Raw genomic sequence first — 27,884 nt, 5'->3', positions numbered from 1 at the left:
CTCTAAGAGCTTTCCACACCTGGATTGTACAATATTTGCCTATTATTCTTTACTAAATTCTTCAAGCCCTGTCAAGTTGGTTGCTGATCATTGCTAGACAGCTATTTTCAAGTCTTGCCATATATTTTCAAGACGATTTAAGTCAAAACTGTAACTAGGCCACAATCCAGTGTATATTTGTGTTTTCCATTATTGTCCTGCTGAAAGACGTATTGGTGTCTGTTGGAAAGCAGACTGAACCAGGTTTTTCTTTAGGACTTAGCCTGTGCTTAGTTCTATTCATTTGATTTTATCAGATTTAGTCCTTGCAAATGACAAGCATACCCATAACATGATGCAGCCACCACCATACTTGAAAATATGAAGAGTGGTACTCAGTGATGTGTTGTGTTGGATTTGATTCCAACCATAATGCTTTGCACAGTATTCAGGACAAAAAAGTAATTTCTTTGCCATTTTATTTGCAGTTTTACTTTAGTACCTTATTGCAAACAGGATGCATTGTTTTCACTCATTTAGTTTGGTATTATGGCATATCTCAAATGTTGTTGATTCATCCTCAGTTCTCTCCTATCACAGCCATTTAACTCCGTAACTGGTTTAAAATCACCATTGCCCTCATGATGAAATCCTCTCCATCAACTGTGTTAGGTAGGACACCTTTATCTTTGTAGTGTCTGAGTGTCTTGATACACCATCCAAAGTGTAATTAATTACTTCACCTTACAGATAATTGTATGTGTGTGGTACTGAGATGCGGTAGTCATTCTAAACTCATGTTAAACACCACTATTGCACACTGAGTTAGTCCCATGCAACTTAGTGTCTGACTTGTTAAGCACATTTTTACTCCTGAAGTTTTTTAGGCTTTCGGGTTGAATACTTATTGAATCAAGACATTTCAGCTTTTACTTTTCTAATAATTTATTACAATTTCTAAAAACACAATTTCACTGACATTATGGGGTGTTGTACAGAAGAGTATTAGCACCAAATGAACAGAAATAATAAATAAATAAATGTTGATGGGTGGTGGTACTTTGATAGTTTCCGTTCTTGTATGGATTGTACTTTAAAAAAGTGGGAATATTTTGAGAATGATCTCAATTACATTTCGAGAATCAAATCAAAATTTAGAGAATAAAGTTACAGTTATACTTAAAGATTAAAGTTGTGGATTTGGTTAACTCCCTGGCTTCCTGTTGCTGTGTGTGCCACTGTTGAAATGCCGACAGTTAGATAACCTGGTGAAACTATACTTTAAAATTGGGCTTTAGTAACAAGGAAATCCTTTCTCTTTTCGCACATGATAACCACATTATTATAAGTAGGCCTATTAGGACCTGGAAGAAGTTGTGCCACAGATTATTTTCAGAAGGAGGAAACACATTCGGATGAGGTATTTTGTGTAGTTGGTTACATACATAGGAAGAGACAGGTGGGTTGTGTATGTATACAGGTGTGTGTGTGTGTGTGTGTGTGTGTGTGTGTGTGTGTGTGTGTGTGTGTGTGTGTGTGTGTGTGTGTGTGTGTGTGTGTGTGTGTGTGTGTGTGGGGTGGGGTGGGAGTCTAATACACTTGTTCAAACAGGCATCACCCACAAACAAACACACACACACACGGTATCCCCAAAGCAATACCATTCTAACGGCCATGGTGCATTGTCAGACTGCGATGGGGTTGAGGTCAGGGCCCAGTCAAGTTCTTCCACACCAATCTCGACAAACAATTTCTGTATGGACCTCGCTATCTGCAAAGGGGCATTGTCATGCTGAAACCGGAAAGGGCCGACCCCAAACTGTTGCCACAAAGTTGGAAGCACAGAATTGTCATTGTATGCTGTAGCGTTAACACTTCCCTTCACTGGAACTAAGGGCCTAGAAAACCATGAAAAATAGCCCAAGACCATTATTTCTTCTCCACCAAACATTAGAGTGTTTGGTGGAGAATGCATTGCATGGGGCAGGTAGCATTCTTTTGGCATCCGCCAAATCCAGATTTGTCTGTCGGGATGCCAGATGGTGAAGTGTGATTGTTCACTCCAGAGAATGCATTTCCACTAGTCCAGAGTCCAATAGCGACGTGCATTACAAATCAAATCGTTACGGCGGGTGTAGTGTTACTAGCTCAAACAGTGCAGAGGTAAAACACAACAATACACAAATATCAAAGTAATATAATGTAATTAAGAAATATAAAAAATACTAGGATGAGCAATGTTTGAATGACATTTACTAAAATACAGTATACAGTCGTGGCCAAAAGTTTTGAGAATTACACAAATATTAATTTTCACAAAGTCTGCTGCCTCAGTATGTATGATGACAATTTGCATATAGTCCAGAATGTTATGAAGAGTGATCAAATGAATTGCAATTAATTGCAAAGTCCCTCTTTGCCATGCAAATGAACTGAATCCCCAAAAACATTTCAGCATTTCAGCCCTGCCACAAAAGGACCAGCTGACATCATGTCAGTGATTCTCTCGTTAACACAGGTGTGAGTGTTGACGAGGACAAGGCTGGAGATCACTCTGTCATGCTGATGGAGTTCAAATAACAGGCTGGAAGCTTCAAAAGGAGGGTGGTGCTTGGAATCATTGTTCTTCCTTGGTCAACCATGGTTACCTGCAACGAAACACGTGCCGACATCATTGCTTTGCACAAAAAGGGTTTCACAGGCAAGGATATTGCTGCCAGTAAGATTGCACCTAAATCAACCATTTATCGGATCATCAACAATTAAGGTCCCCAGACCTTAATCCCATTGAGAACTTGTGGTCAATTCTCAAGAGGCGGGTGGACAAACAAAAACCCACAAATTCTGATAAACTCCAAGCCAGGGCGGATTGCAGAGGTCTTGAAAAAGAAGTGTCAACACTGCAAATATTGACTCTTTGCATCAATTTTCATGTAATTGTCAATAAAAGCCTTTGACACTCATGAAATGCTTGTAATGTTATACTTCAGTATTCCATACTAACACCTGACAAAAATATCTAAAGACCCTGAAGCAGCAAACTTTGTGAAAATTAATATTTGTGTCATTCTCAAAACTTTTGGCCACGACTGAATACATATGAAATGAGTAAAACATTTTTTAAACATTATTAAGGTGACCAGTGATTCCATGTCTATGTACAAAGGGCAGCAGCCTCTAAGGTTGAGTAACCAGGTGGTAGCCGGCTATTGATGGCTATTTAACAGTCTGATGGCCTTGAGATGTTTTTCAGTCTCTCGGTCCCAGCTTTGAAGAACCTGTAGTGACCTTGCCTTCTGGATGATAGTGAACAGGCCGTGGCTTGGGTGGTTGATGAACTTGATGATCTTTTTGGCCTTCCTGTGACATCGGGTGCTGTAAGTGTCCTGGAGGGCAGGTAGTGCAAATCCTTCCTGTTTGGCCCTGTCCGGGGGTATCATCGGATGGGGCCACAGTGTATACTGACACCTCCTGTCTCAGCCTCCAGTATTTATTCTGCAGTAGTTTATGTGTCAGGGGGCTAGGGTCAGTTTGTTATATCTAGAGTACTTCTCCTTTCTTATCCGGTGTCCTGTGTGAATTTAAGTATGCTCTCTCTAATTCGCTCTTTCTCTTTTTATCTCGGAGGACCTGAGCCCTAGGACCATGCCTCAGGACTACCTGGCATGATGACTCCTTGCTGTCCCCAGTCCACCTGGCCATGCTGCTGCTCTAGTTTCAACTGTTCTGCCTGCGGCTATGGAATCCTGACCTGTTCACCTGTTCATTATTATTATTTTACCACGCTGGTCATTTATGAATATTTGAACAGTTTTTCCTTGCCACTGTGCTTCTACACCTGCATTGCTTGCTGTTTGGGGTTTTAGGCTGGGTTTCTGTACAGCACTTTGAGATATCAGCTGATGTACAAAGGGCTATATAAATACATTTGATTTGATTTGATTAGTGTGCTCCCGGTGATGCAGCCACACAGGATGCAAAAGTGGGACGGTCTTAAGGGCCAAGCCGAATTTCTTCAGCCTGAGGTTGAAGAGGCACTGTTGCGCCTTCTTCGCAACACTGTCTGTGTGGGTGGACCATTTCAGATTGTCAGTGTTGTTTACACCGAGGAACTTGAAGCTTTTCACCCGCTCCACTGTGGTCCCGTCGATGTGGATAGTGGTGTGCTCCCTCTGCTGTCTCCTGAAGTCCACAATCGGCTACTTCGTTTTGTTGATGTTCAGGGAGAGGTTATTTTCCTGGGACCACTCCACCAGGGCCCTCACCTCCTCCCTGTAGGCTGTCTAGTCATTGTTGACAATCAGGCCTACTACTGTTGTGTCTTCAACAAACTTGATAATTGAGTAGGAGACATGTGTGGCCACGCAGTCATGGGTGTACAGTGAGTACAGGAGGAGGCTGAGCATGTACCCATGTGGGGCCCCTTTGTTGAGAATCAGGTAGTGGAGGTGTTGTTTCCTACCTTCACCACCTGGGGCAGCCCGTCAGGAAGTCCAGGACCCAGTTGCACAGGTTGGGGTTCAGACCCAGAGCCCCGAGCTTTATGATGAGCTTGGAGGGTACTATGTTTTTAAAGTCTGAGCTATAGTCAATGAACAGCATTCTTACATAGGTATTCGTCTTGTCCAGATGGGATAGGGCAGTGTGTAGTGCTATGGAGCGAAAGTCAATTAGTTCAGTTACCTTTGCTTTCTTGGGTACAGGAACAATGGTGGACATCTTGAAGCAAGTGGGGACAGCAGACTGGACACCACTCCAGCCAACGTTTTGCATTGTGCATGGTGATCTTAGGCTTGTGTATGGCTGCTCGGCCATGGAAACCCATTTCATGGAGCTCCCAACGAACAGTTCTTGGGTTGCTTTCAGAGGCAGCTTGAAACTTTGTAGTGAGTCTTGCAACCAAGGACAGGCAACTTTTTACGTGGTACATGCTTCAGCACTCGGCGATCCCATTCTGTGAGCTTGTGTGGCGAAACACTGTAGTGAGTCTTGCAACCAAGGACAGATGATTTATAAGCATTTTAGCACTCGGCGGTCCCATTCTGTCAGCTTGTGTGGCGCACCACTTCGCGGCTGACCCGTTGTTGCTCCTAGATGTTTCCACTTCACAATAACTGCAATTACAGAATTTGACAAACTGACTTGTTTTAAAGGTGGCATCCTATGAAGGTGCCATGTTGAAAGTCACTGAGCTCTTCAATAAGGACATTCTACCGACAATGTTTGTCTATGGAGATTTCATGGCTGTGTGCTTGATTTTATACACCTGTCAGCAACAGGTGTGGCTGAAATAGCCAAATCCACTCATTTGAAGTTGTCAACATACTTTTTTACATACAGTGTAGCTGAGACAAAATAGCATACAATGGAGACGATCCCCTTGTTTTGGGATAACCTATGCATCCTTTATTCCTCCCATCCTAGAAGACATCACCGATAGATGGATAGTGAAAGGAGATATTACGCTGGGCTACCAACCAAGTCACATCAGTGATTATTTCTTTAGAGCCTATATAGCCTATCATCATATATCTAATAGGTCTATATTTAGACCAATGATTATTTCAAGAAAGGGAGAATCCACCCATGAATATATTCAAACATCACCTCAGATTAGCTGCTTTGTGCATTCAAGAGTGTTCCTTAAGTTGCCTTCATCCCACAGACATGTTTGCTTTAAACCCCTGCTTCGTTGTTTATTTCTCCAGCAGCCATCGGCGTGGTCTATAATTGACTTTCCCTTGCCTACTGTAATGTACGATTAGCCTACAGGTTAGGGCACTTAATCTAGTTGGCCGCTATAGGTTTATAATGGGCTGCAAAATAGCAGTGATGTAGCGTATTTGGAGCGCAGCTTGACATGGGACGCATACACACGCATACCTCTTCCATCTTCACCAGGATCCCAAGATAATGTTTTATTGGGTGTGCTCACACAGTCAACTAGCCTATAGTGGTTAGAAGGCTACATACCATAAGGGGGAAATACTACTGTTAGTAAAACACCATGGATAAGGTCGTTAATAGTTTCCAGTATGTACAGATTGTTTGCACAGGTGTTTTGCAAGGTGTTCGCCTAGGCTACGCAGCAGAAGATTGTGTAGCGAATTTAGAGGGCACACTGTCAGGGACTCCAGTTCTCCAGCGACTCCAGTTCTCCAAGGACTCCAGCCCAGGGACTCCAGCCCTGGGACTCCAGCCCAGGGACTCCAGCCCTGGGACTCCAGTTCTCCAGGGACTCCAGCCCTGGGACTCCAGTTCTCCAGGGACTCCAGCCCTGGGACTCCAGTTCTCCAGGGACTTCAGCCCTGGGACTCCAGCCCTGGGACTCCAGTTCTCCAGGGACTCCAGCACAGGGACTCCAGCCCTGGGACTCCAGCCCCAGTTCTTTTAGCAATCAGTGAAAGTGGCAAGAAAGTTTTTGATTGTGCTAATAATGCACCATGGCCGTTAGAAGAATGTATTCCTATAGTCTGAATACGACATTCCCGAAGCGGATCGTCTGTTTTGCCCACCACCCAGTACAATGGATCGGATCCCAGCCGGCGAACCAAAACAACGTCGCCGTAAAAGGGGCAGACGAAGCGTTCTTCTGGTCAGGCTCCGGAGACGGGCACATCGCACACCGCTCCCGAGCATACTACTCGCCAATGTCCAGTCTCTTGACATCAAGGTTGATGAAATCCAAGCAATGGTAGCATTCCAGAGAGACATAAGAGACTGTAACGTTCTTTGCTTCGCGGAAACATGGCTCACTCGAGACACGCTATCGGAGTCGGTACAGCCAGCTGGTTTCTTCACGCATCGCGCCGACAGAAACAAGCATCTTTCTGGTAAGAAGTGGGGCGGGGGCGTATGCCTTATGATTAACGAGAAGTGGTGTGATCATAACAAAAATTAGGAACTCAGTCCTTCTGTTCACATAACTTAGAATTCCTCACAATCAAATGTCGACCTCATTATCTACCAAGAGAATTCTCTTCGATTATAATCACAGCCGCATAAATTCACCCCCAAGCAGACACATCGATAGCCCCAAACAAACTTTATTTGATATCTATGTAAACTGGAAACCACATATCCTGAGACTGCATTCAATGTAGCTGGGGATTTTAACAAGACTAATCTGAAAAAAAGACTCCCTAAATTTTATCAGCATATCGATTGTGCTACCAGAGCTGGTAAATCCCTGGATCATTGTTTTTCTAACTTCCGCGATGCATATAATGCCCTCCCCCGCCCTCCTTTTGGAAAAGCTGACAACGACTCCATTTTGTTGCTCCCTGCCTATAGACAGAGACTAAAACAGGAAGCTCCTGCGCTCAGGTCTGTTCAACGCTGGTCCGAACAATCTGATTCCACGCTTCAAGATTGCTTCGATCATTGTGATATGTTCCGCATTGTGTCAAACAACAACATTGACGAATACGCTGATTCGGTGAGTGAGTTTATTAGCATCGCTGATGCACTTGCTGATGCAACTATTAAGACATTCCCAAACCAGAAACTGTGGATGGATGGCAGCATTCGCGCGAAACTGAAAGGGCGAACCACTGCTTTTACCAGGGCAAGGTGACCGGAAACATGACCGAATACTAACAGTGTAGCTATTCCCTCCGCAAGGCAATCAGAAGCTAAGTGTCAGTGTAGAGACAAGGTAGAGTCACAATTGAACGGCTCAGACAAAAGAAGTACTTGGCAGGGTCTACAGTCAATCACGGATTACAAAAAGAAAACCAGCCACGTCGCGGACCAGGATGTCTTGCTCACAGACAGACTAAACAACTTCTTTGCTCACTTTGAGGACAATACAGTGCCAATGACATGGCCCGCTACCAAAACCTGTGGACTCTCCTTCACTGCAGCCGACGTGAGTAAAACATTTAAACGTGTTAACCCTCGCAAGGCTGCAAGCCCAGACGGCATCCCCAGCCGCGTCCTCAGAGCATGCACAGACCAGCTGGCTGGTGTATTTACGGACATATTCAATCAATCCTTATCCCAGTCTGCTGTTCCCACATGCTTCAAGAGGGCGCTGATCCTCAACACTGGGGCCCCACAAGGGTGCGTTCTGAGCCCTCTCCTGTACTCCCTGTTCACCCATGACTGCGTGGCCATGCACGCCTCCAACTCAATCATCAAGTTTGCAGACGACACTACAGTGGTAGGCTTGATTACCAACAACGACGAGATGGCCTACAGGGAGGAGGTGAGGGCCCTCGGAGTGTGGTGTTAGGAAAATAACCTCACACTCAACGTCAACAAAACAAAGGAGATGATCATGGACTTCAGGAAACAGCAGAGGGAGCAGCCCCTATCCACATCGACGGGACAGTAGTGGAGAGGGTAGTAAGTTTTAAGTTCCTTGGTGTACACATCATGGACAAACTGAATTGGTCCACCGACACAGACAGCGTAGTGAAGAAGGCGCAGCAGAGCCTCTTCAACCCCAGGAGGCTGAAGAAATTTGGCTTGTCACCAAAAGCACTCACAAACGTTTACAGATGCACAATCGAGAGCATCCTGTCGGGCTGTATCACCGCCTGGTACGGAAACTGCTCCGCTCACAACAGTAAGGCTCTCCAGAGGGTAGTGAGGTCTGCACAACGCATCACCGGGCGCAAACTACCTGCCATCCAGGACACCTACACCACCCGATGTCACAGGAAGGCCATAAAGATCATCAAGAACAACAACCACGAGCCACTGCCTGTTCACCTCGCTATCATCCAGAAGGCGAGGTCAGTACAGGCGCATCAAAGCAGGGACCGAGAGACTGAAAAACAGCTTATATCTCAAGGCCATCAGACTGTTAAACAGCCACCACTAACATTGAGTGACTGCTGCCAACATACTGACTCAACTCCAGCCACTTTAATAATGGAAATTGATGGGAATTGATGTAAAAATGTATGAGCCACTTTAAACAATGCCACTTAATTTAATGTTTACTAATGTTTTTAATGTTTTGATTTATTGCCTTAACCCCCTTATCTTACCTAATTTGCACTCACTGTATATATACTTTTTGTTTTATTTTTCCACTGTATTATTGACTGTGTTTTGTTTATTCCATGTGTAACTCTGTGTTGTTGTATGTGTCGAATTTCTATGCTTTATCTTGGCCAGGTGGCAGTTGCAAATGAGAACTTGTTCTCAACTAGCCTACCTGGTTAAATAAAGGTGAAGGAGCCAAGGAGACTACATTAATAGCCAAATCCCCTACATTAATGCTGAAATATAGCTGCAACTTTATTTCAATATGTCGACTTTATTCTCAAAATGTTGACTTTATTCACGAAATACCTATTTTTGAGTTTATTCTGGAAATATTGCCACTTTATTCATGAAATATTGCCACTCCTTGCTTGCACACGCTTTTTCAGATCTGCCCACAAATGTTCCATTGGATTGAGGTCAGGGCATTGTGATGGCCTCTCCAACACCCTGACTTTGTTGTCCTTAAGCCATTTTGCCCCACTTTGGAAGTATGCTTGGGGTCACAGACCCATTTGCGACCAAGCTTTAACTTCCTGACTGATGTCTTGAGATGTTGCTTCAATATATCCGCATAATTGTCCTCCTCATGTTGCCATCTATTTTGTGAAGTGCACCAGTCCCTCCTGCAGCAAAGCATCCCCACAACATGATGCTGCCTCCCCCGTGCTTCACGGTTGGGATGGTGTTCTTCGGCTTACAAGCCTCCCCCTTTTTCCTCCAAACATAACGATGGTCATTATGGCAAAACAGTTCTATTTTTGTTCCATCAGACCGGAGGACATTTCTCCAAAAAGTACAATCTTTGTCCCCATGTGCAGTTGCAAACTGTAGTCTTATGGCAGTTTTGGAGCAGTGGCTTCTTCCTTGCTGAGCGGCCTTTCAGGTTATGTCAATATAGGACTTGTTTTACTGTGGATATAGATACTTTTGTACCTGTTTCCTCCAGCTGCTTCACACTTTTCTCACCATATTACGTTCACCTCTAGGAGACAGAATGCGTCTCCTTCCTGAGTGGTATGACGGTTTGGTGGTCCCATGGTGTTTATATTTACGTACTATTGTTTGTACAGATGAACATGATACCTTCAGGCATTTGGAAATTGCTCCTAAGGATGAACAAGACTTTTTTCTGAGGTCTTGGAAGATTTCTTTTGATTTTCCCATGATGTCAAGCAAAGAGGCACTGAGTTTGAAGGTAGGCCTTGAAATACATCCACAGGTACCAATTGACTCAAATTATGTCAATTAGCCCATCAGAAGCTTCTAAAGCCATGACATCATGTTCTGTAATTTTCCAAGCTGTTTAAAGGCGCAGTCAACTTAGTGTATGTAAACGTCTGACCCACTGGAAATGTGATACAGTGAAATAATCTGTCTGTAAACAATTGTTGGAAAAATTACTAGTGTCATGCACAAAGTAGATGTCCTAACCGACTTGCCAAAACTATCGCTTGTTAACAAGAAATTTGTGAAGTGGTTGAAAAACGAGTTTGAATGACTCCAACCTAAGTCTATGTAAACTTATGACTTCAACTGTATGTCACACATGCATATTTTGTATTGTTGCATCTAGGCTACTTTACCCTTCTCTCTCGGCCATTCCTCTCACCAGTTGTATTTGGTATTTATTAGGATCCCCATTAGCCGCTACAAAAGCATGACCTACACTTACTGGGTTCCACATTAAACATGACATAATCAGGGTTGGGGCGTAACGGGAGTAACGGATTACATGTAATGATACATGTAAGGGATTACAAAAAAATGGTGATTGTAATATGTTATGTTACCTGCAAAAATATTGTAATCAGATTACAAATACTTTTTAAAAACTAGATGATTACTTTTAAATTCAGAAAGAATGTTTGCGGAAAAAATCTTGGACACTTCTCTGTTTTCTCAATGACATTCAAATCAGCATTGAAAAAGGCGCAAGTCAGAGACCACTATGATGACGCACCAAATGGGTTTGATGGATCGTGGGAAAAGAGCACGAATAGACTTTTGTAGGTTACAGTCCAAGCTGTGTTTTCCAATGGTGTGACTGCTGTCGGCATTCAAACACTATCCAACTTGAATAAATCAAATCTAATTTAATTTGTCACGAATACAACAGTGAAATGCTTACTTACAGGCTCTAACCAATAGTGCAAAAAAGGTATTAGGTGAACAATAGGAAAGTAAGGAAAGAAAAACAACCGTAAGAAGACAGTGAAAAACAGTAGCGAGGCTATATACAGTAGCAAGGCTAGATACAGACACCGGTTAGTCAGGCTGATTGAGGTAGTATGTACATGTAGATATGGTTAAAGTGACTATGCATATATTTATTTTAATTTAATTGTTTTATTTTACCATTATTTAACCAGGTAGGCTAGTTGAGAACAGTTAGTTCAGTTCTCATTTGCAGCTGCGACCTGGCCAAGATAAAGCATAGCAATTCGACACATAGAACAACACAGAGTTACACATGGAATAAACAAAACATACAGTCAATAATGCAGTAGAACAAAAGAAAACAAAAAGTCTATGTACAGTGAGCGCAAATGAGGTAAGATAAGGGAGTTAAGGCAATAAAAAGGCCATGGTGGCGAAGCAATATATATAGCAATATACAGTATATAGTAACAATATAGCAATTTAAACACTGGAATGGTAGATGTGCAGAAGATGAATGTGCAAGTAGAGATACTGGGGTGCAAAGGAGCGATACTGGGGTGCAAAGGAGCAAGATAAATAAATAAATACTGTATGGGGATGAGGTAGGTAGATAGATGGGCTGTTTACAGATGGGCTATTTACAGGTGGAGTGATCTGTGAGCTGCTCTGGCAGCTGGTGCTTAAAGCTAGTGAGGGAGGTATGAGTCTCCAGCTTCAGAGAATTTTGCAGTTCGTGGCAATCATTGGCAGCAGGGAACTGGAAGGAAAGACGACCAAAGGAGCGATTGGCTTTGGGGGTGATGAGTGAGATATACCTGCTGGAGAGAGTGCTACGAGTGCGTGTTGCTATGGTGACCAGTGAGCTGAGATAAGGCGGGGCTTTACCTAGCAGAGACTTGTAGATAACCTGTAGCCAGTGGGTTTGGCGTTGAGTATGAAGCGAGGGCCAACCAACAAGAGCGTACAGGTCGCAATGGTGGGTCGTGTATGGGACTTTGGTGACAAAACGGATGGCACTGTGATAGACTGCATCCAGTTTGTTGAGTAGAGTGTTGGGGGCTATTTTATAGATGACATCATTGCTGTGGAGGGTGCCAGGCAGTTGACCGGGGTAGGGGTAGCCTGGTGGAAAGCATGGCCAGCCGTAGAGAAATGCTTATTGAAATTCTCAATTATAGTGGATTTATAGGTGGTGACAGTTTTCCTAGCCTCAGAGCAGTGGGCAGCTGGGAGAAGGTGCTCTTATTCGCCATGGACTTTACAGTGTCCTATAACTTTTTTGAGTTAGTACTACAGGATGCAAATTTCTGTTTGAAAAAGTTAGCCTTAGCTTTCCTAACTGCCTGTGTATATTTGTTCCTAACTTTCCTGAAAAGTTGCATATCACGGGGGCTATTCCATGCTAATGCATAACGCCACATTATGTTTTTGTGCTGGTCAATGGCAGACAGTTCTGGAGTGAACCAAGGACTATATCTATTCCTAGTTCTACATTTTTTGAATGGGGTATGCTTATTTAAGATGGTGAGGAAGGCACTTTTATAGAATAGCCAGGCATCATCTACTGACGGGATGAGGTCAATGTCATTCCAGGATACCCCGGCCAGGTCGATTAGAAATGCCTGCTCGCAGAAGTGTTTCAGGGAGCGTTTGACAGTGATGAGGGGTGGTCGTTTGGTCGTTAGTAAAGAACATTATTAGTCAAGGACTGAAATACAGACATAAAATATCACACATAGCCTACATATCAGTACATACACACAATATCTAGGTCTAATACATAGTGCAGTGCAAAATACTATACAAGATATATAAAATGGCTGTCTCTTCACAGTTCCCTTTGTGCAGTAAGGTGTGTTTTTATCTGTTTTTTGAAACTGGTTTTATTGCTAGCTTGAGTTACCTGGGGTGGCAGAGAGTTCCATGTAGTCATGGCTCTATTTAATACTATTTCCAAGCCTCTGTTCTGGACAAGGGGGACCACTACTTGCATGTCTTGTATTGTACAAATGAGTGTCCAAAATGTGTGCAAACTACTTGAACAGACAGTTTGGTACCTTCAACACATCAATACTTCACACAAAAGACCAATAATGATGCAATCAATCTCTACTCAACTTTGAGCAAGGAGAGTGTGACATGCATGATACTGACACGTTCCCTCCGTATACATCTAAGTGTGATACGTGCTGATTTGTTCTGGACAAAGTAATCAGACCCCTTGACTTTTTCCACATTTTTCTACATAACAGCAATTTTCTGAAATGGATTAAATAATCCCCCCCCCCTCATCGGCAGGTAGCCTAGTTGTTAGAGAGTTGGGCCAGTAACTGAAAGGTTGCTGGACCAAATCCCAAAGTGGACAAGGTAAATATTAGTTGCTCTGAACAAGGCAGTTAACCAGCTCTTCCTCAGTAGGCTATCATTGTAAATAAGAATTTGTTCTTAACTGACTTGCTTACTTAATTAAAAATAAAATAATAATAAATCAATCTACACACAATACCTCATAATGGCAAAGTGGAAACAGGTTTTTAGACATTTTTGCAGATGCATTACAATTAAAGAACATAAATACCTTATTTACATAATTAATCAGACCCTTTAATATGAGACTCAAAATTGAGCTCAGGTGCATCCTGTTTCCATTGATCATCCTTGAGATGTTTCTACAACTTTATTGGAGTCCACCTGTGTTAAATTCAATTGATTAGACATGATTTGAAAAGGCACACATCTGTCTATGTAAGGTCCCACAGTTTACAGCGTATGTAAGGGCAAAAACCAAGCCATGAGGTCGAAGGAATTGTCCGTAGAGCTATGATACAAGATTGTGTCGAGGCACAGATCTGGGGATGGGTGCCCAAAAATTTATGTTGATGGAGGTAATCCTGGAACCCCTGCGGTTAGGGTGAATCCCTTCTATTTTAAAGAGTCTTGGTTGCTCTCACAGCAAGTAAAAATTGTCACCAAGGAGACATTCGTCTTTGCAGAGTTTCTTCAAGAACTTGTTTGGGGCAGCAAGGCAGCTGTAATGTTCCGAACCCCTTCTACAGCATGGCAGGGGTCCAGGGATGACTGCTCTCTTCCCTGTGCAAACAAGGATGTTCAAGAGAATGTTGTAGCCCTCCTTCAGTTCCTCAGATTTCCGAAAGTGAATGTCGGTAAATCCAATGTGAGTGAAAATGGTGCCAATATTAGAGTAGTTGACTAAAACTGCGGCCAGGAGGAGTTGGACACGGGCGCCTGGGTGACATTGGACCTTGGTCTGCCCACAGGCCGCAGGCAGGCCAAAATGTCTCACCATTGAGCTGACCACAACGATGGTGGTCGTGATAGAATCCGACGGGGAAGGAAGAGGGGGGAGGAGGTGTGCTTCGACTCATGCCAGCCTGATTCACCGCACATGTACCTGTAGCAGCGGATTGCATCGGAATCCTCAGGGTGATGGAAGAGGGTTTCCTTTGGTTAGTGACTGGCTGAGCTGTGGAGGGTGTCCCTGGACGGATGCTGGCTATTGGTATACTCCCAGGATCAGAGCTGACTCCCAGGGTTGTCCACTCCAGCCGGCAAAGCTGTGTAATAACTGGATCGGATCTTCTAGGATATATGGAGGCTGACCAGACCGGATAATCTCTTCCATAAACTGCTTGATGATGATACATTTTGAACAAATCATTTATGTTCATTTATCAGTTCCACCTTATTTTCCTCTGCTTGTGTAGATATAATCTTGCACCTCGAGCATTTGAGACACAGACACAAATACCACTAGTATTTTGACTCTATCATTGCTAGCGTCATCTTCCTCTGTTAGCATGATGTAACTAATGAGGTAACTAATGTGTTTTTATTTCAGGAATCCAGGACACAAACTTGTGGTCCCAGCTGAAAAAGCTAACCGTGTCACGGAATCCTTAGCTATCAGAATTTCCAGTGGTTAAATATGTTGTGGTTGTCAACATGATTAAAAATGTATTAAACAAAAACAACAGACCGTGTGGACAGTACACTGATCTGTTGCGTGTATGATACAGATGTGATATGTTCGATGGCTTCTTGGGAAGGGTAGGCTACGGCCATATTTTTTCAGCGCTATCATACCCTGATGTGAACACACAAATTTGCCTCCAGCTGTCCATCCAAAGCTGACCAATAACTACATTACACCTAAACCTGACTGATCATTCCATTACACCTGAGAGTCAAACTAAACTCAGCAAAAAAGTAAACGTCCCATCACTGTCAACTGCATTTATTTTCAGCAAACTTACCATGTGTAAATATTTGTATGAACACAACAAGATTCAACAACTGAGACATAAACTGAACAAGTTCCACAGAAATTGAATAATGTGTCCCTGAACAAGGGGGGGGGGGGGCAAAATCAAAAGTAACAGTCAGTATCTGGTGTGGCCACCAGCTGCATTAAGTACTGCAGCGCATCTCCTCCTCATAGACTGCACTCGATTTTCCAGTTATTGCTGTGAGATGTTACCCCAGTCTTCCACCAAGGCACCTGCAAGTTCCCGGACAGTTCTGTGAGGAATGGCCCTAGCCCTCACCCTCCGATTCAACAGGTCCCAGACGTGCTCAATGGGATTGAGATACGGTCTCTTCGCAGGCCATGGCAGAACACTGACATTCCTGTCTTGCAGGAAATCACGCACAGAACGAGCAGTATGGCTGGTGGCATTGTCATGCTGGAGGGTCATGTCAGGATGAGCCTGCAAGAAAGGTACCACATGAGGGAGGAGGATGTCTTCCCTGTAAGGCACAATGTTGAGATTAACTACAATGACAACAAGCTCAGTCCGATGATGCTGTGACACAATGCCCCAGAACATGACGGACCCTCCACCTCCAAATCGATCCCGCTCCAGAGTACAGGCCTCGGTGTAACGCTCATTCCTACCACGATAAACCCGAATCCGACCATCACCCCTGGTTAGACAAAACCAAGACTCGTCAGTGAAGAGCACTTTTTGCCAGTCCTGTCTGGTCCAGCGACAGTGGGTTTGTGCCCATATGCAATGTTGTTGCCAGTGATGTCTGGTGAGGACCTGCCTTACAACAGGCCTATAAGGCCTAAGTCCAGCCTCTCTCATACTATTGCGGACAGTCTGAGCACTGATGGCGGGATTGTGCGTTCCTGCTGGTGTAACTCGGGCAGTTGTTGTTGACATCCTGTACCTGTCCCGTAGGTGTGCTGTTCGGATGTACCAATCCTGTGCAGGTGTTGTTACACGTGGTCTGTCACTGCGAGGATGATCAGCTGTCCATTTTGTAGCGCTGTCTTAGTCGCCTCACAGTACGGACATTGCAATTTATTGCCCTGTCCACATCTGCAGTCCTCATGCATCCTTGCAGCATGCCTAAGGCATGTTCACGGAGAAGAGCAGGAACCCCGGGCATCTTTATTTTTGGAGTTTTTCCGAGTTAGTAGAAAGGCCTCTTTAGTGTCCTAAGTTTTCATAACTGTGACCTTAATTGCCTACCGTCTGTAAACTGTTAGTGTCTTAACTACCGTTCCACAGGTGCATGTTCATTAATTGTTTATGGTTCATTGAACAAGCATGGGAAACAGTGCTTAACGCCTTTACAATAATGATCTGTGGTTATTTGGATTTTTACTAATTATCTTTGAAAGACAGTTTTTTTTTTTGCTGAGTTTCCAACTCAGCAACCTAGGATAATGACTATTTCTCACATGCTGAGCATGTCTAACTTCACAACTACATGAACAGTCTTTTACAGATGTAATTTGCTCAGTCACTCAGTCACGCAATCTCTATCAAACCCCTTCCTCTCCTCCCTCTCCTACACCTGTCCAGCTGTCATTGGTCTGGCCTGGCTGCCTCAGTCATTGGCCCTGTAGCAAGTGCCGTGCTCCCGTGACCATGGGGAACATTGTGCCACACAGTAAGAGGGAGGCCACGGCTCTCACTCAAGGTGTCATAATTTTCAAAATGACTTGTCCACCATGGCAGTAGGTACGCCCCTACATTTCCAATGAAGGCTGGTCACTTACTCACCTAAATTCCGCCTTCTCTTCCTTCAAGAAAAGTGCTCAGCACATTCTCTTCTCCTTCTCAGTGTTCTCTGACATTAGGTATTCAGTCCCGTCTTTCTGCAGTCTCTGACATTACATTTTCAGTTCTGTGTCTGCTCCTTTCAGCATTCTCTGGCTTTAAGTTATCAGATTCGCAGCTCTCACAAAACAAATACGTGCTAAACCAGTTATAATTGTAAAAGATGTCGATACAAAAGCATAAAGATACTATTGTAAAAGTGTCTATGAAATTGTATATAAATCAGAATTAAACAGTAGCCTTCTTAGACTCAACAACTCTGAAGCATCCATTAGTAGACAAAAATAATAATTAAAAACAGAGATAGCCCAATAATAAATATTAGATATTGTTAAAACATGTGCACAGAGAAAAGCACCAGGAATGGATGGCTTTCCCATAGAATTATATTCAACATTTTGGGACAAAGCAGCCCCCCTATTGACACAAATGACAACACACGTCACTTAATTAAGTACATCCTAATTCAATGTTGCAAACCATTATTTAAGTTATATTAAAAACAGGAAAAACTGGAGAGTCCCCTGCTGATTATAGACCCATTAGTTTAATAAACTGTGACAAAATAATAACAAATCTTGTAAGCAATAGAATGGGCAAAAATATTAGCAGACTTGATACATATCAATATAATAGGGTTTATAAAAAATACACACTAAGAAACAAATACAAACATGTTTCAATTGAATACAATACGCAAAAAAAACAAGATACAGATTTATCAATAATGGCTGTTGATGCGAAAAGGCTTTTGATCGTCTGGAAGCTTTCAACTATCTAGCTGAAATAATACAGTTAATAAAATATTGTATAAATATCCTAAAGCAAAAATGTACACAAATAATACATAATCTAATGAAATTGCTTTAGAAAGGGGCACAAGACAGTGATGTCCTCTCTCTCCCCTCCTGTTTGCACTGGCAATTGATCCAATTTCACAAAGAATTAGACAGGCCTCAAATGTAGCAGTATTCGTAAACTGCAATATAAAATAAACGTATTTGCTTGCAGATGATCTCCTGATATGCCTAACCAATACTTAAAAATCAATGCCCCCTTTGCTAAAAATCTTTTCATAATACTCAAAAATCTCAGGTTCTAAAATGAATGAGGAAAAAACTGAGAAAATGGCAATAGGAAAAAGAATAACTCACGATTTACAGAAATCCTTTAAGTGGACCATGAAAAATATGAAATACTTAGGATGCTTAATAAGTCACAACAAATATTTAAAGTTCACTTTATTCCATTACTCAACAATATGAAAGCTGATTTAATTAAATATAGTAATCTTCCCATAAATCTTACAGGTAGAATAAACCTCTTTAGAATGGCATGGCTGCCAACGTTTTTGTATTTATTTTCAGTAATACCAATTACCTCTTCGAAGACATTCTTTAAAAAAAAGTATACTCGGTCATAAGCATTTATATGGGCAAATAAAATTAAAAGAATAAAAAGGAAAGTTTTACATCTTTCTATATCTGAGGGTGGCTTTATTTAACCTTCCAGACTTGGAATTGTATCTACTCAATACCCGAGGCTTATACTTACAACATTGAATGCACTAAAGAGGAACACTGGGTACATACTGAAGATGTGCAGAGAGCATATCCAACTGACAATCTCTTAAAAAATATATAATTATTGAAACCAAGATTTTAAAAGAACTGATGCTGGCATAAAATGGAGAGAAAATTGGAGCATAACTAACAACGTTACAGTTAATGAACATGTACTCTTAATCCAGTATAAACTCATTTGCAATTTATTATACAAGAGACAGTTCCCAAATTCTACAGCACAATGGCAGAGTCATGACTCATACGTAAAATGAATAATGACGCAATAATTCATGCTTTTTAGGAGTTCTATAAAGTTTGGAAATTGTGGGAGGAGCTAGAAAGTTGGCTATCCGAAGTATTACAATATATACTTACTTTTAATCTATCTGTCTGCATACTTTTGTGAGTTTTAATCTATCTGTCTGGACACTTTTGTGAGTTGCGCAAGACGTGATGAGCAGTGCTGGTTTCTTTTTGTTCCTGTATTGAATACAGACTGCCGCGTCTACAATTTGATCGATTATTAACGTTTAAAAATACCTAACGTTGTATTACAAAAGTAGTTTGAAATATTTTGGCAAAGTTTATAGAAAACCATTGAAATATTTTGTAGTGACGTTGGGATTTTATAAACTGTTTTTTTTTCTGGATCAAACACGCTTTATAAATGGACATTTTCGATATATATGGACGGAATTAATCGGAAAAAAGGACCAATTGTGATGTTTATGGGACATATTGGAGTGCCAACGAAAGAAGCTCGTCAAAGGTAATGCATGTTTTATATTTTATTTCTGCGTTTTGTGTAGCGCCTGCTATGCTAGCTCCTTTGTTTACTGCTGGTGCAGATGGGTGCAGGCTATCAGAAAATAGCTTCGTATGCTTTCGCCGAAAAGCATTTTTAAAATCTGACATGTTGGCTGGATTCATAATGAGTGTAGCTTTAATTGAGTATCTTACATGTGTGATTTAATGAAAGTTGGAATTTTATAGCATTTTATTTGAATCTGGCTCTCTGCATTTCCCCTGGTAATTGGCCAGTTGAGACGCTAGCGTCTCCCCTATCCATAAGAGGATTTATTAACATAGAGATTCGGGGAACATCAGAAGGTGGGGGGAAATGAACTATATTCTGGTAATGCGACCAATTGAACATTTGCTGGGTACTTAGTGAATATGATGTCAGCTCGGTTGTCATCTGAGACATTCTCATCAATTAAAAGATTACATAAACTCTACAGTGGAAAGTCTACACATCAGAGTTATCGGATTCACATGGAATTGTTGTTCAATTTAAATGTTTGAATATGAAATTATTTGTGATTCAATGAAATGTGATTTTAGCTTCTAAAATGTGAGATGTGGGTTTTCATAAGATAGGGCTGCTCAATCAGTGGCCCGCCCTGTGAAGGGACATGGGCTATAAAACTTTTCAAACACGCACCCTCTCCCTTCCTATATAAGCCCTTGACGACAATAGAACTTCCTGTTCCGGGGAGGTAGGACAATGGTCCTATGTCAGAATGGTTCAGATAATAACTTCAGAACGAAGCCAACATCTGCATGAGCTTTGGTTGCGAATGTTATGAACCTTGAACTCGAACGATAACCTTGAACGATAGCACAGCTTCTTCCCTTTGATCCTCAGTCTTCCCGCTCTTTCACTCAACCCAGCCCTTTTCTTTTGTGTAAAAAGCTGTCATATCTGTTCTGCCCACAAGGGACGTTTTCCTTTATGACGTAATTTGTAATCAAGTTATGATTAATTGTGTGTATGTGTAATTCTGTGTGATTTAGTCAGGTATTAAGTAAATAAATAATTAAATCCAATTTTGTATTGCTGATTCAACTTGTTAGCCAGGGTTCGTGCAGATAAAATAATTTACAACTTTCAGATGAGACTGAATTAAGGTGACGATTGATATTGACTGCTATTGATGTAAAATATTACTAGGTCTTTAAGAGTTTATTCAGAAGATAACAGCTCTATAAATATTATTTTGTGGTGCTGACTCTAATTACATTTACATGATTAGCTCAATCAGGTGATATTAATTATGGAGAAATTATTTTATAGAATAACATGTCATATCACTTAATCTGGCATAGCCAAAGACACGACATAATTGGAGTCCCCTGATAGGAATTTAAAATGGAATGAGGCTTTCATTTTGATTCAGCCTGTATAAAATTGAAAAACAGATTACATAATATACAGTGCCTTGCGAAAGTATTCGGCCCCCTTGAACTTTGCGACCTTTTGCCACATTTCAGGCTTCAAACATAAAGATATAAAACTGTATTTTTTTTGTGAAGAATCAACAACAAGTGGGACACAATCATGAAGTGGAACGACATTTATTGGATATTTCAAACTTTTTTAACAAATCAAAAACTGAAAAATTGGGCGTGCAAAATTATTCAGCCCCCTTAAGTTACTACTTTGTAGCGCCACCTTTTGCTGCGATTACAGCTGTAAGTCGCTTGGGGTATGTCTCTATCAGTTTTGCACATCGAGAGACTGAATTTTTTTGAAATATCCAATAAATGTCGTTCCACTTCATGATTGTGTCCCACTTGTTGTTGATTCTTCACCAAAAAATACAGTTTTATATCTTTATGTTTGAAGCCTGAAATGTGGCAAAAGGTCGCAAAGTTCAAGGGGGCCGAATACTTTCGCAAGGCACTGTACCAAGTTATTGAACACATTTTTGGAGTGGTAGACAAGCATTATTGTGTGTGTGTGCTGAAGATTCCCCCGCCTCCGTGTTGTTCGCTGACGGGCTATTTCTGCCTGGTGCGTTTCAGACGCGGGTAGGCTCGGTCATTATTAATGTCTCGAGCGAGGACAAAGGGCCAGCCGATTGAAATTCAGGAGATAAGCTTGACCAGCGTTATATATCTCTGTCTCTCTTGCGAGTAGACCAAGGCGCATTTCGTTGTTGCTGTGTGTTCCGGTTAAAACATCGTCAAAAAACGCTGAAAAGGGTTTGAACATAATACGTTATAAGTAAAACCTTTCCCTTGCCAAGGGAATCCTATGTGCTGCATTTTCAGGCACAAAGGAGGGTTTAGCTTGCTAACAAGGGAAAATAGCAATTTTTCGTTCCTTGTGCCACGTTCAAATTGCTCCGCCTTGTGGAACGGAAGTCCCGGCCCAGGTAGTTCCGTTTGATTTCAGTGTGTGAAATCATTGACCGCTGGCGTGTGCCCTAATATATTAGTTCATGAAGAATTATTCAGGTCACACTCAAGTCATTACTTGTGATATCCAGACGGATATCAATGTCTTATCCAATTGAACTAATAAGTGTAAATCTGGCAATTTACATTCTGAAATAGATATATTAAATAATATCCAAATTGATGAGATTTCTAAATAAGACCTTGTAAACTTTTTCCAAACTAACCTAGATGAAGCAGCTTCTCAGGTTAATTAAAGTTTAATTCCCAAATAGCCTATACAAGTCTGATTTGTAATTAAATTGATAAATCAGTAACATTTGGTTTTTGCAAAACCATTCAGTAATCCAGTACTGACAGAAGCCCCGCCCCAGCGTGAATCCCATGTCGTTTCGGCCTTCGGGAGAAGTGCACCAGTGTTGAATGTTGGAAACATTTGATTTACTGTTTACACTTATGATATCCAATCAATGGAGATTGTATGGATTATCGTCTCATTCAATTTAATAAGTTAATTGTTGAACATACCTTAATGTTCTTCCAATCAAATGAGACACTTTTAAACTTCTCATATTAACCTAGATGAAGCAACTTCTCAGGTTAATTAAAGTTTAATACCCAGATAGCCTACACAGGTAGGATTAATCATTGGCATTGATTAATTAATTAAATTTGCTTTTGCAAATTCATTCACGTCCAACTTCCACATTACTGGTACGGTACTGATGGTTCGTCAACATCTATACATAGATTAAACCACTCCTCCGCTAATTAGTGAATCTCCACCCATAAAAGGATGGAACTCTGACCTCAGCAGCGATATCAACCCTAATTATGCCATTAGCGAAAAAACTGCAGAAATTGCAAACGCTCTCCAAAATCAACCATCAAACACAGGCTTTGTGACAGTTCTCCCCACTCTTGCACTGATGTATCGCCATAAAAATGTGGCATCGGTCCTAAACCACAGTGACCAGCTGAAGCACGTGCCAGACATGGCTAACATGAGGGGACAGGTGGAGAGAACTGAGCAACTATTGACTAAAGCAGGAAATGAATACATTCTGCTAGTCGAGGAACTGTGTTTGAAATCTTAACAATTAAAAGTAATTGCAAATACTTATGACGATGAACGAGCACAAACTAAATACGATGTAGTCCACTCCAAACTAGATAAATCTGTTGAGTTATCTACAAATAGGAGCGTGCAATTTGATAACATGCATGCAGTTTTGTAGAACGTTACTCAAAGTAACACGGTTCTACTCACAATTCTGCAGACCAAAGACAATCAATTGATGAACGCAATGACTAAGTTGGATGACAAATCAGCAGAACTCATTGAAGTCACTGACCAAATGAATGATGAGAGAACTCAGGTGATGAAGATGGAAATCCTGATTTCTAAGCAAGCAGAAGAAATCTCATCACTGAATCTCTCGCTCCGTACTCAAGACCTCTATTTGCAAACCATGACGGATAAGTTTGAGACCGAAAGGAGCAAGTGCGACACTCACGTGTCCAAAATCAGTACTCTAAGCGCTCAAGTGAACTCTGCAATGCAGCAGAAATACACCCTTAGGTACCATCTGGAGGAAATCCAGAATGGTCACACTCTTCAGAATGACTACCCATCCAAGCAACCGGAGTGAAGATGATAGGTTTCAGACATTGCCTCCATCATGTGTCCCTCAGTCTTCTCCTCTCGGTCATTCGGCACTCTGTAATATGGCGCCTCTTGGCCAACAAAGCCAAAGCTTGGCTTCTCCTCTTGCCCTTTCGGCCCCACTTTCCCCACAGGATGAAGCCAACCCTCTCCGCCCGCTTGACGCGGAATACCTTGACAATCTCGTGAATAATTTCCCCACCTTTGACCCCGTTCCAGGTCAGCCAAACCATACTGAGACGTTCCTAGCTGACATAGAAGAAGCGTTGGATGGCTTCCCGAACGCTACGGGTTCTGACAGGGTTTACCTGTTGAAGCGAACGTCGAATAGACACGTGACAAGGTTCATTCGTCTACAACAGCAACATGTGCTAAATGACTACGCTAAACTTGCCACAGCTTTGAAATTAGAATTCAGTGGTTCTGTGACTCGCAAACACGATAGCTCACTGGCTAACACGGTCAAACAAGCTCGGAATGAAAACTCAAAAGCTTACTATCATAGGCTTCGTTCAGCTTACTTTGGCCTACTCACTGAAACAGGCATGGAAGACCTGTTACCATTTAAACAAATGTTCCTGTCGAACATGTATCCCACCTTCATTACCTACTTGTTCCCTGCAGCCCACGTTGGCTTGCCTATCTTACAACTCAGAGAGCTTGCAAGCACAGCTTTTGAGGCATCAAAAGTTCGCAACGCTAAAAGCCCTGACCACTCGGGTTTTGAAGTTTGACCAGGAGCACTCACTCTAGTTAGAGGGTGCATCATCAAACGGCCTGCTCCTCAGTCATAGTTGCTAATATTTGCATATTATTATTAGTATTGGATATAAAACACTCTGAAGTTTCTAAAACTGTTTGAATTATGTCCGTGATTTTATCAGAACTCATATAGCAGGCAAAAACCTGAGAAATTCCACTTCCACTTCCACTCCCTGCTTAAAAATCCTACAATGTGATTTTCTGGACTTCTTTTCTAATTTTGTCTGTCATAGTTGAAGTGTACCTATGATGAAAATTACAGGACTCTCTCATCTTTTTAAGTGGGAGAACTTGCACAATTGGTGGCTGACTAAATACTTTCTTGCCCCACTGCACATGATTAGCTCAATCAGGTTATATTAATTACGGAGAAATTATTTTATAGAATAGCATGTCATATCACTTAATCCGGCATAGCCAAAGACACGACACTAGTCAGTCAAATACACGTGATGGTTGCTTTGATGATCAGAACGTGCTGTTGGGACTGAGGTATGGTAAACGCCAACACCAGCAGAAATCCACTTTTTTAAGCTGAAAGCTGATGACCAGAGTTTACCCATGATGTTGTACAGCTATTTACATCAATCGGTAATCATTTTTGTCAAAGTATGATATATTTGGCCTTGAAGTGGGAAATCCTACGCTTCGTTTCAGTGCTGGGTTTTATTTGAATGTTACCACCCACAAGCATGGAATTGTATATTATTCAGAAACAGCTGTAAAGTTCTTCCTCTTTGCGTTCACAACTGAGCTGAGCCAAACAGCCTTTCATCCACTTGGCCACCTGAGCCATGGACCAAATTAAAATATTTTTTCACCAGAAAATAATCATAAATAATAATTTGTACATTTTTACTTATTTTCGAACTAGTCTGTATTACAAATATATATCTGACCATTTTTTAAATGCTATAAATAAGTACGTGTCATGATTGCATTTTTTGCCCGGTTCTTTTGTGACAGAAACAAAACGTTTGGAGAGCATAGTGCCACACTGTGTGAATTGGAGTGGTACATGGTGTGAATTCTCAACCACCCCAACTGCTTTAGAGGGAGGAAAGCAGACAGAGAGGCTTTGAACAAAGGACGAGTGAGGTTTTTGATTTCTTGGATGGCAATTTTCTGGAATAGAAAACGTGCGTGAAATGCAGAGAGAAATTCCAATGTCACACACAGTGTATCACTTTTATGTTGAAACAATGATATTTTCAGCGCTTTGTTGAAATACATCCTTATTAAAACGCTAAGACAGAATTTTCTAAATGGCCCATCGTGCTTCAAATAACTTGGGCAGGGGAGCGCAAACTAAAAGGAAACATTAATTTGTGTAAAATGTGCCACTTATCTTTTGTGCCAGACCTACTTGTCTAATCAAACAGAGTGGGGTCTTAGCTGTCCCTTTAAGACCACACAGTCAGATTCTTAAGGAGATTCCCAAGCCCAATATTTAACAAGCAATCAATTAAAGTCAATGAACTCCATTTTAAGACTGTTCATTAAAACAGCTAAGAACAAACGGTCAACTCTTTCAAGCAGTGTCATGAAATATGAAAAGCAGAAAAGGTTATTCGATTTACCGTCACACCTAATGTGTGCTTTAGCCTAGGGGTTTTCAAACTCTTCTTTCCCAGGAACCCCTACCCAGGCAAACCGGCAACACAGGGACCCCCATCATATGATAGCAAAAAAATAAGTTGTATCTTGTCTTAGCATCAGGTGAATGATAATGGTATACTTAATCAAAATGAATAGATTTGGTAGTCAGTTTCATTATTTTGACCTCCCCACAGTTCATTGGAAGAGGAAGTGTAGAAAGGTATCTTGGCGGCGGAGAGAACATGTTTCTGTTGTAAACGTTATAATTCTACACAGTTTGGCATGGAGCTGAGAGACAACTTGGCAGTTTTTTTGCAACTCTATGCACTGTATATACTGTAGTTCAATATCTTTTTTTATGCTTTCTCTCTGGCTTTGGTCATTTAAGTAGACACTGAAACAGTTTTTCCATCTTGAAAACTACCACAGAATTTTCTATACAGACAAAATCCTGTAATTAGCTCGAATGACTGTAATTTTCTCCATATTAAAGGGACAGTTAGAGCTTTTGGCAATGAAGCCATTTATCTACTTCCAGGAACATGCAAACTGCTAGCATGCAAACTGTTCCTGTTGACTTCCAGTCATTGCACTAATGTTAGTTAGCTAGTTAGCTCGTGAAACTATGTCTAACTTCCTTCATACTGGACGCAGAGACATGAACATGGTATCCATGATGGTATTCTGTTGTAGCTAGCGGTGTTCATAAAAATAATATTTTTCACATAAAAATATCCCTATAAGTATTTTTCGAAATTGTATGAATTAATTGCGGACCCCCTGCAGTATCTCGCTGTGAACCCAACTTTGAAAATCCCTGCCTTAGCCTACGGACTAAGTCAATATTTAGTTAGAGCTAAAACAAAATATTCACAATATTAGTCTTTCCGCCTCACCAAGGTAATTAAGTTATGCAATACCCTGTGCAAATGACGTGTTCCTACATCATACTTCCCTGTTCATTTCCCTGCTCTTTTGAATGGTCTTAATGATTATATCCTCAAATTCATGAAAAGCGTGGTCATATAAGATATGAATTCTACTTCTGCCAGAGGCCTTTCATTAAGTTTTTGCACTGAAGACCATTGCGCTACGTTTTTGCCCATTGAAGACCATGCAAAAAGCTTACAAAATTCAAAAACTACAAGGTTACTTTCCACATCAAAGAACTGAATTCCATTAACTGAAAAATGTATCTATTGACATTTTATTTAATTTGCACAGAGAAAGAGAAAGAGATGAAGGGGCGATAGAGAGAGACAGTAAGAGAGAGTCAGACAGTGAAAGAGATAGAGGGAGAGAGAAAGTGTTTGTGAAAGTGGATTGCGTAAGAGAGAGAGAGGTGTGTGGGGACCTAAAATAATTTTCCCTCAAAGGTTATTTAACTTGGCCATTTGAAGTGAGATGGTTTGCCAAGATAATTGTCGCCGGGGTGACTAAACTCCCCACTGAAGTCATTTTTGGCGAACCATTTCAGCGAGAGTTGAGGACTGAAAATATAATGAAATAGACTCATTGAGGGCCATTTCAGTCAAATTGGATGAAAGTTGCGGTGCACAAAGGTTGCCTCTGCGTGTAAAGCTCCAGCAGATGAGCATACTGATCATATTCTAGAGAGAGAACTAATTACCATTGCAGTGTTTCAGCTTTGCCTTTAAAACTTGGATTGTGTCTCCAATGCCATGGGCCCTGGTCAAAAGTAGTGCACTAAATAAGGAATAAGGTGCCATTGGGGATGCAATCTTGTTCATGAAGTGAACAACTGTTTTAAAAAGGTAGGCAAATAAGCAGTAATGAATGCGAGGACTTTCAGGGCGAGAAATAGATGGCAGGGCATGAGTATTCCTGTTAGTCAAAAATAATTTATATTCAAGTTCT

At 41.5% G+C, this 27,884-nt stretch overlaps 1 protein-coding gene across 1 annotated transcript in view; it reads right to left on the bottom strand.

Moving 5' to 3' along the window:
• LOC109890760 (receptor-type tyrosine-protein phosphatase T-like) overlaps window positions 1-27,884 on the bottom strand; it is a 484,190-nt gene that overhangs the window by 320,318 nt on the left and 135,988 nt on the right. The gene's annotated exons all lie outside the window — the stretch shown is intronic.

Source organism: Oncorhynchus kisutch, linkage group LG5 (genome assembly GCF_002021735.2).
Source record: "Oncorhynchus kisutch isolate 150728-3 linkage group LG5, Okis_V2, whole genome shotgun sequence".
In the NCBI taxonomy this organism is placed as follows: domain Eukaryota; kingdom Metazoa; phylum Chordata; class Actinopteri; order Salmoniformes; family Salmonidae; genus Oncorhynchus; species Oncorhynchus kisutch.
Note: the sequence above shows the minus strand (reverse complement) of the source record. Positions and strands in the feature narration are given on the sequence as shown.